The following is a 9,586-nucleotide window of genomic DNA, read 5'->3' as shown; positions in this document are numbered from 1 at the left end:
AAAATTCTGCGTAAACGAAAAAAAAAAAACTTGCGCATTTTTCATATTCCTTGGTCAGTATTACTGTAATATAAATACGTCTTTACAGTATACAGCTGATTTCTATCAAGTTTAATTTCTTTTTATACCTGTGCACTTTATTGTGGAAGCTCGTGTCATTATGAATGTTACATTTGCCATTCATTTTGAAATGAAGGTTAATTTCAGAATAACGTATTATAATGAAACATACATGTAATGTAATTATTCTAAAAATGTGCGCACGGTCAATGCTTTTACAACCCTATAGAATTACTAAAAGAAGCATTCAATTCTTTTATTTACATTTACATCATGAAAACACGATTTCTGTCAAGTTTTTCTTTTATTTACCTGTGCCCTTTATTGTGGAAGCTCGCAGTGGCGGATCCAGGGGGTGGGGTGGGTTCCCCATTTATTATAGCGATTAAGAGAAAAAGACCACCGCCGAAAACAATTTTAAAGGGCTGTATCTTTTGAGCGACTCTCTTGTAAGCGACATTTCATCAGTAATTGGGTCAATATCCCTAATGCGCCTCGAAATGAGGAACTCAAAAGTTGCGTGTAAACAAAAAATCTCTGTGTAGTGATATTGGACATGTTTCTATTTTTTACAAATGACTGAGCTTAACCATTTGTGCTGATTAAGAAAGTAGAGGAACATAGAATAAATGTGTAAAAACTATGGAGCTATTAAATGTGTTAAAAGTATTAAATTTTCAAAGAAATTATTGTGTTAAAAAAGGGATTTTTTACCACGAGGAGCCGCATCACGAAAGGATGTTCGGGGTATGCTAATTTACGGAAAAAGTAATCCCACTTCGTTCCCCGAAAATTTAACCACATATGTGAAAATGTCACAGCTTCGAAACGAGCTATCATACATATCCAAGTTTACGATATGGACTGAGCTACATTTTGTACAGGAAATAACGTTACCATTACCGGCTATGGAAAAACAATTAAAGATATTGACCCAAATTACAAGAAGAATTTCAGCAGTTTTCTGACTGATTTATGGATGATTGCACCTTGTACACCAGAGAAAATTGTGAAAATAACGGTTAGTAGTCTTTTATTTATACCTAGTTATCCCAGCTGGTTTTAGATAAACATTATCGATAAAGATCAGCAAAACTTTTCGCTTTTGAAATGCATTACTGGCACGGGGCTGAACACTTCTTTTAGGCACAATCATAACTTTGTTTACCCCGAGAGATCCGAAAGACACTTGATATTTACTTGAAAAAGGCATGAACTGCTTATCGAAACATTTCATATTATCAAATTGTAAGTAAATATGACACAATAAAGTCTTTGTTCTGTAATTATCATTCCGGTTTACAGGAATAACTGATAATCAAAGGAAATAACACACTTCATACGAGTAAAGTGAGATACATCATCACATGTGCTTTTAACCAATAATTTGACCCCTGGTCATTAGAAATTATATGCAAATAAACAGACAAACATGTATTAAGAAAATCATGAACTATTATATTTTAATGCACACTAGCAAATCACAAGATATTGTCTTTTCTCAGTGAAAAAGAGGGAGGGTCAAACCTTTTGAAAACAATAGTGCTGCACCTATTCAACTATTAAGCTACTACTCATTGCTCCTAATATAAAAGGTTTAAATGAAGGTTGATAAGCCACAAGGGAGAAGCATTTCTCTTTCTTTGTGATAAAACTTTCAAAAATTTGATTTTTTTCTCTCTCAATAATACTTGTGTATTTAAATCAAATGACAACACAGCCTGAGTAAATTTTTTGTCTTATTTCAGTTCCAGACATATCATTACTATTTAACCTGAGACGGCAAACTAGAGGTTTTAAAAAGTTCTGAATAACTGGTAAGCATTTTGTTTTATTAGGCAAGCTCTAAATTGTTTATTTATGGTATTTATGCAATTGAAATTACAGTCGGTATGTTAAAAATATGCTGATATGAAAACTGTTGCTATGGTCTTGATATTATATAAAAATGCTTAGTTACTGATCTTTTCGACTCCATTTTTCGAGTTAAACCTTGCGGCAACTGTTCCTCATGTAACACTGCAAACTATAGTTAGCATTATTTTGATCTGTCGTTATTTAATGACGCCATAAAACCTGTGATGTCACAATGTTTCCTTTAAAACCTCATGTGCATTTCTCACTGATAAAGGGTTTTCACTGAAATACATGTAAAAGACTTTTTTTTCAAATAGAATTATGTGAAAAGACAAGTTTTGAAAATTTGCACTTCATTGCACTCTAATTATATGATAAAAATGACATTCACAGTAGTTTAGAGTGGTTTCTACAGTATAAAATACCAGATTTCCACTGGTAAAAATAATTAAGTATTTTGGTGTTTTTTTATGAGATCTACATTTTTGCATAATTTCTCAGTCAAAATGCACTTTTAGGCACCAGAAAATTTTATTGAATGCTTTAACAGGGTCTGTGTATTATAATTTAAGGTTATCATCAGGTGTTTTGTCCGTGTTTTGACTAGTGAAGGTATACTGAAAGAAATAAATTATACATACACATTGTATTCAAAATAAATAGATATAGCGATAAAATTGTCATTGCCTTATAGTGCTGAAACAACTTTATTTTTTTTCAGAAATGGACAAAAATACACAGATTTATTCAGAAAGTCATACCGATGAAGATCACGCAAAAATATTTGGAAAAATTAGAACTATGGATTTCAATATGGGTCAATATCCCTAATGCGCCTCGAAATGAGGAGCTCAGAAGTTGCGTGTAAACAAAAAATCTCTGTGTAGTGATATTGGACATGTTTCTATTTTTTACAAATGACCGAGCTTAACCATTTGTTGTGAGTAGGAAAGAAGAGGAACATAGAATAAATGTGTAAAAACTATGGAGCTATTAAATGTGTTCAAAGTATTAAATTTTCAAAGAACTTATTGTGTTAAAAAGGGATTTTTTACCACGAGGAGCCGCATCACGAAAGGATGTTCGGGGTATGCTTATTTACGGAAAAAGTAATCCCACTTCGTACCCCGAAAATTTAACCACATATGTGAAAATGTCACAGCTTCGAAACGAGCTATCATACATATCCAAGTTTACGATATGGACTGAGCTACAGGAAAAAACGTTACCATTACCGCCTATGGAAAAACAATTAAAGATATTGACCCAATTACGCGTACCTTTTGAGCGACATAATTTGACTGATGAATAAAAAGGTAAATAGTGATTGAGCGACGTTGAATATCATAGGTAATGTACAAGTAAGTTTAAACAAATAAATTGATAAATTCTTAAAATTAAACATGATGAAAAATACGAAATTGAAGCCTTCCAGTTCTAGGACCGGGTAAATAATTTTTTTTCTCGTATGTATTAGTTCAACGTCAATGAAAATCAAATTGACCAATGCTATGATTATTTTGATTCCGAATTTTGAGAAAAAATAATCTCGCCAGCAAGGAAAGAAAAAAAAATATCCTGAGAGAGAATAATAACCATAATAATTAATGTTAAATTTGAGAGAAAAAAAATTGTCGCGCCGCATCCAAAAAATAAACAAAGTGCAAAAAATATTCTGACCGGGTCAAAAAAATGCCCCCCCCCCTTTTTTTGAAGTAAAATGATCGGTCCCTTAGGAAGTCGCTCAATTCGTAATATAAAATGTTGCTCAATTCATCATCGCCCCATTTTGAATGCAAATGAATTAATTAAAATAAGATTGAATTGGAGAAAATGATTTGGAGGTCGGGTGAAACACAAAACGGGAATGTTTGGGTTCTTTATTGAATTTTAAAGAACTTGCCTGAACATTAACACACGAACGACGGTTTTAAATAATGATTTTTTTTATAAGAATCATCATTTACCACAATTGATCATATTTCTTTTCAATAGACAACCATTATAGCAAGTGTACACCAACAACTAGTTAGCCCTGTATGCCATGCAGTAGTACTAGATAGATTTGCAGTGAAAAGCCCGAGACCAGCCTTGAGTGCCCCAGATGAAATTCAGTGTTTAGGTGCAGACATGCCACACAATAAGAAACAGAAACTTTCAAAGGTTACTGCAACAATCCAGGAAAATGAAAGGTACTTCGATACTAAACTAACTTTCACATGTTGATAGATATTGGGTAATACTAAAAGTTCCCTGTTGATAAGATCACTCTGACCTATATTTTACACATGACTCTTGTATAATTTTGCTTTTAATCAATATGGTAAACAGTCGGGGTATGTCGTGTCTCATAGACACACTCTCTAGTTTGATAATGTTTACCCGCTAAAAGAGGTTTTTTAGTGTAAAACTATTCTTACACTAATGACATATCCATTGTCAGAATAATGAGATGTCATATTATTGTAACGTGACCAAAAATTGTAACGTGACCGAGGGGAGGAACGACAACGACACAGACGGACGGACATAGCCATCTATGGCACGACAATGTATCCTGTGGTAAATTCCGTTAACCAAATAATACGGTATCTATTAACAAGTTTATTCACAAATGTACATTACTTCAGACTTATTGGCAAATTATTAACAACAAAGTTTAAATATATAAACTTTGAATACAAGTCCTCCAGAATCTATACTGATTCAAGACTTCAAGGAAAATCACATCCTTCCAGTATCACAGCTGATACACAATCTGCCAGTCTCTGACCAACTAACCTTTATCATAGAGTTTAATTACTTTCACTCTAGACAAAACAAATAGGCATAACTTATTTTATTACCCTACACCCCAAGACATCGCTACTTGTCTTAATTACATCTGACAGTTCAACTTTAACTGCAGATAATAAAACTAGCCATTTGTCAAATTAGCCTTGCGTCATTAATTTTCTCTGTACACAAATAAACAGTTATAAAGCCAATTTAACCAGAGGTCAATATTTACAAAACATTAAAATATTACATTGCCTCCCTCTTTGAAAAACATGTGTCCCACATGTAAAAAAAAAAAAAACCAACTTTAACTTATTAAAGTATGGAAGACCACTTTCAAAAATAAAACAAAAATACGCAATAAAATTTAAATGGAAAAATCAAAATGTATCAAAAATCAATTTCAACATTTTAACAATAAAATAAATCAAATAATTCAATCATAATCATGAAAACATGCAATGTTCATTTCAATGTTCATTTTAAATGTTCATAGTTTATAAAGTTCAATAAAAGTTTTAATCAGGAACGAATCTGATGGGTGGACGTTTCACACGATGTCCGCGACCTTATTCAATATTGTCAGTTGGAAAATTAGACATATCGCACTGTTCATTTTCACTCACTTCAATGTCAGAGTGACAGACTCAATGTTATTTTCTTCGATTGCGGTAGCATGAGACTTGGTGTCTTTTTGAATTACAGTTTTAATTAGCCAATTGTCAAAATCTCCATGATACGGTTTTAGTCTGTTGTAATGAACAACTCTTGGTTTTGACGATTCTAACTTTTGAATGCGGTATACTAAGTCACTAATACTGTTTATAATAAGATAAGGTCCATCCCAATTACACTGTAGTTTTGGACTAATCCCAACTTTTCTCTTTGGATCATGTAACCATACGGCATCTCCAACAGAATACGGTTTAAAATTAACTTTATAGTCATAATACCATTTCTGTTTATCACTGGCATTATTAATGTTTTCTCGAGCAAATTCATGTACATTGTCTAAATATGTTCTTATTTGCATCACATAATCCGGGAGATTATCAAAATTCTCACTATTACTAACAGTTCCGTATAACACGTCAATCGGATGTCTTACATCACGCCCGAATAACATCACATTCGGTGAGTATTTTGTCGTGTCATGTTCCGCGCTACGATATGCCATCATCTGTAATGGAAGAAGAACATCCCAGTTCTTCTGATCTTTATTCACGCATGTAGCTAGCATTGCTTCCATTGTTGAGTTGTAACGCTCAACCATCCCATCAGATTGTGGATGAAGTGCAGTGGTTCTCGTTTTACCCACTCCTAAGAGTTTACAGAGTTCACGGAAAAGTCTTGATTCAAAGTTCGTACCTTGATCCGTATGAATCTGCATTGGCACACCATAATGCGTCACAAATTGTTCAACAAACACTTGCGCTATAGTTTCTGCTTCCTGGTCGGGTAATGCGTATGCCTCTACCCATTTCGAAAAATAGTCCTGGATAACTAGAACGTACCTGTTATTACGTTCAGAGAGCGGTAATGGTCCCATTATGTCCATAGCAACTCTTTCCATAACAGCTCCTACGTGATATGTTTTCATTGGCGCCCTAAATGTTTTTGGAGGTCTTTTTCGTGAACCACATTGATGACATCGACGGCACCATTCTTTGACATTTTCCCCAACGCCTGGCCAATAAAATCGTTCTCTAATTCGACCTAAAGTTTTGTTAACTCCCAAATGTCCAGCTGTTACGGCATCATGCAGGTTTGTTAGAATGTCCGTTTTAAAGCTATCTGGAACCACTAGCTGCCATGAAATTTTTTTCCTGTGTCGTCTTCCCATCTCCTGTATAAGATGTCGTTTCGTATTTCAAGTCGTTTCCATTGTGACCACAATGCCTTCACAACAACGCTTTCCGAGCAGATTTCATGCCAAGTAGGTTTATGATCACTATTCTCCATCAAATTGATAATCAATGCTAAATTTTTATCCTCCCGTTGAGCACATTTTAATTCACTATCAGATAAACCATTAATCCAACTATTTGAATTTGACACTTTAGATTTATTATCGCTAATAACATTACACTGTGTGCTAGATACACCATATTTCAATTCTACTTTTTCACAGTGTGAACAATCTAAACACGGCCTTCTCGATAAACTATCCGCATTTGAATGTTTTAATCCAGGCCTATGCACAATTTCATAGTCGTAAGTTCCTAATACTTCTAACCATCGCGCCAATTGCCCCTCTATATCCTTAAATTTAGTAATCCAGCGCAATGAACTATGATCTGTTCGAACAGTAAATTTTCTTCCATAAAGATAGCAATGAAAGTGTTTGATGCTGCTAATCACCGCTAAAAGTTCCTTTCTTGTAGTACAGTAATTAATTTCGGATTTAGATAACGCTCGACTGTAATACGCAATCACCTTTTCATGACCATTTTGAACTTGCGAAATCACTGCACCTAGCGCAGAATTACTACAGTCAGTGTCAAGTATAAACTCCAAACCAGACGGATCCGGATACGCTAAAATCGGCGGACTAGAAAGTTTTGATTTCATAATGTTGAATGTTTCTTCGCATAGATCTGTCCATTCAAACAATGTCTGCTTTTCAGTAAGCTTATTCAATGGTCGTGCATATTTTGCAAAATCAAAGATAAATCGTCGATAATACGAGCATATTCCAAGAAAGGCCCGTACTTCTTTTACTGTTGTCGGTCTAGGCCAATTACTGATGGCCTCAATCTTTGACGGATCAGCGCGAACACCATCTTTAGAAACAACATGTCCCAAGTAGTTAACACTCTTTTGAAACAACGTACATTTCTTCGGATTGAGTTTTAACCCTGACATACGCAAACGGTCAAACACTTCTTGTAGTCTCTGTAGTGAAGATTCAAATTCCGTTCCGAAGACAATAATATCATCTAAATATACCAAGCAAGTTTTCCATGAAAGGCCTTTTAAAACTTTGTTCATTAGTCTCTCAAACGTTGCAGGTGCGTTACAAAGACCCATTGGCATTACTTTGAATTGGTATAGTCCATTTTCTGTCACAAAGGCAGTTTTCTCACGGTCGTTTTCATCACACTTTACTTGAAAATATCCACTTTGAAGATCAAGTACATGGAACCATTCTGCTCCGGACAACGCATCTAGTTTATCATCTATACGAGAAACCGGAAATGAATCTTTCTTTGTGATATTATTGAGCTTGCGATAGTCTAAACATATCCGCGTAGAACCATCTTTCTTTCTTACAAGGACTAGGGGTGATGACCATGGGCTCTCGGACGGTTCAATGATGTCACTGCGCAACATGTTATCTATCTGAGAAGCTAGTTCAGATCTTTGAGCAAATGGCAATCGGCGCGGTTTTTGACGAATCGGGTCTGTATTTTGAGTATTAATTTTATGCGTTACAATATCGTTACGTCCTATGTCCCACTTATCTTTGGCAAATACACTTTGATTCATCAAAAGTAAGGCTCTGAGTCTTTCTGGTTTTCAATTAAATGTACACATGAGCTTGTATATAAACTAGTTAAATGTTCAGAAATATCTTCTGTTGACAATTCTTGAGAACAAACTGACTCAATAAGTATGGTTACTGCTTCACATGTCGCTGCAATTGAATTTGCATATACTTTGACAGACTTATCTGTTGCGTTCAATACTCGCATCGGAACAACATCTAATGATGAATTGAATACTGTTTTAGCCAACAGGAGCTGATGTTTCTCCACAAATTTATCTGAAGCTACCAACATGCTACAATCTGGAGCATAACCAATATCAATAACTTTCCCCGGAATAATCTGCTCGACACCCGGCGGAATAACTGTTGTTTCTGACACAGCAACCCGACAACATCGCACACCTTGTGTATTTACTACTGCACAAGATATCTGTTCTTTGTTAACAGTCATTGTATTGTTAGCCACATCAATGCAACACATATTTTGTTTCATGAAGTCAAAACCGATAATACAGTCTATATCTTCATCTATATCAGCTACCCACACACCGTGTGTGAGAAGTGTCCTTCCAATTTTAACGTTCATTTTACCTATTCCTCTTACTTTAACTGGTTTACCGTCGGCAAGTTTCATGTTTGTATGTGTTGGACGCAACACCACTTTGTTTCCATCGGACAGAGAATCGTATACCTTACTGTTCAAAATTGTCACATTTGCACCTGTATCTACTAAACATTGGATGTTTTTACCTTGAAATTTACCAGGAATATACATTCCTCCATCGCCACTCGCTACACGACCGGTTCTAACATGTCTAACTCTGTCTTTTTGTTGAGAATTTGTGTGACTTTTGTCATCATTAGGACAATTTCTTCTAATATGACCCGTCTGTCCACAAGTCCAACATCCTCTTTTCCCCGGCTTGTTGTTATTGTTATTAAATCCGCGTCTCTGTTGACTCATATCGCGCTTAATAAACTGAAGCTCACGTCGAAGTTCCTCTACCACATCAGATAATGTTTTAATTTGACCAGATACTTCTAAACTTTCCGAAATAGCGAAATTTCGAACACTTGAAGGTTTTTCCCTCTGTTTATCCGCGATATAAAATGCCTCGAGCTCAACAGCTAACTTAACTGCATCATCTAGTGTCCTTGGGTGAGCTTGATGTATACGCAAACGTGTATCCGCGTCATCTAATGCATCAATGAAATGATCTCGGCTCAACATCTCTTGTAGTTCCAGTTGAGCTTTGGGATATGCTTTACGGCTTAGTCTCTTGATATGTTGCGCCAATTCAGGCAAATCTTGATCTTTTCTTTTACGGATATTCTTAAGCTGCACACGGAAAAGCTCTGTTCTGTTTTCGGTTCCAAATCTACTTGTTAATGCTGTACATA

General features: G+C 35.2%; 1 long non-coding RNA gene across 1 annotated transcript; it reads left to right on the top strand.

Annotated features, from left to right (window-relative positions):
- Nucleotides 1-976: 976 nt before the first annotated feature.
- On the top strand, nt 977-2,753 carry LOC127707313 (uncharacterized). The gene is made up of 3 exons (XR_007984765.1): nt 977-1,081; nt 1,809-1,877; nt 2,639-2,753. It is a non-coding gene; the product is annotated as an uncharacterized LOC127707313 (long non-coding RNA).
- Nucleotides 2,754-9,586: the final 6,833 nt, after the last annotated feature.

Source organism: Mytilus californianus, unplaced genomic scaffold (genome assembly GCF_021869535.1).
Source record: "Mytilus californianus isolate M0D057914Y unplaced genomic scaffold, xbMytCali1.0.p SCAF_63, whole genome shotgun sequence".
NCBI lineage: Eukaryota > Metazoa > Mollusca > Bivalvia > Mytilida > Mytilidae > Mytilus > Mytilus californianus.
Note: the sequence above shows the minus strand (reverse complement) of the source record. Positions and strands in the feature narration are given on the sequence as shown.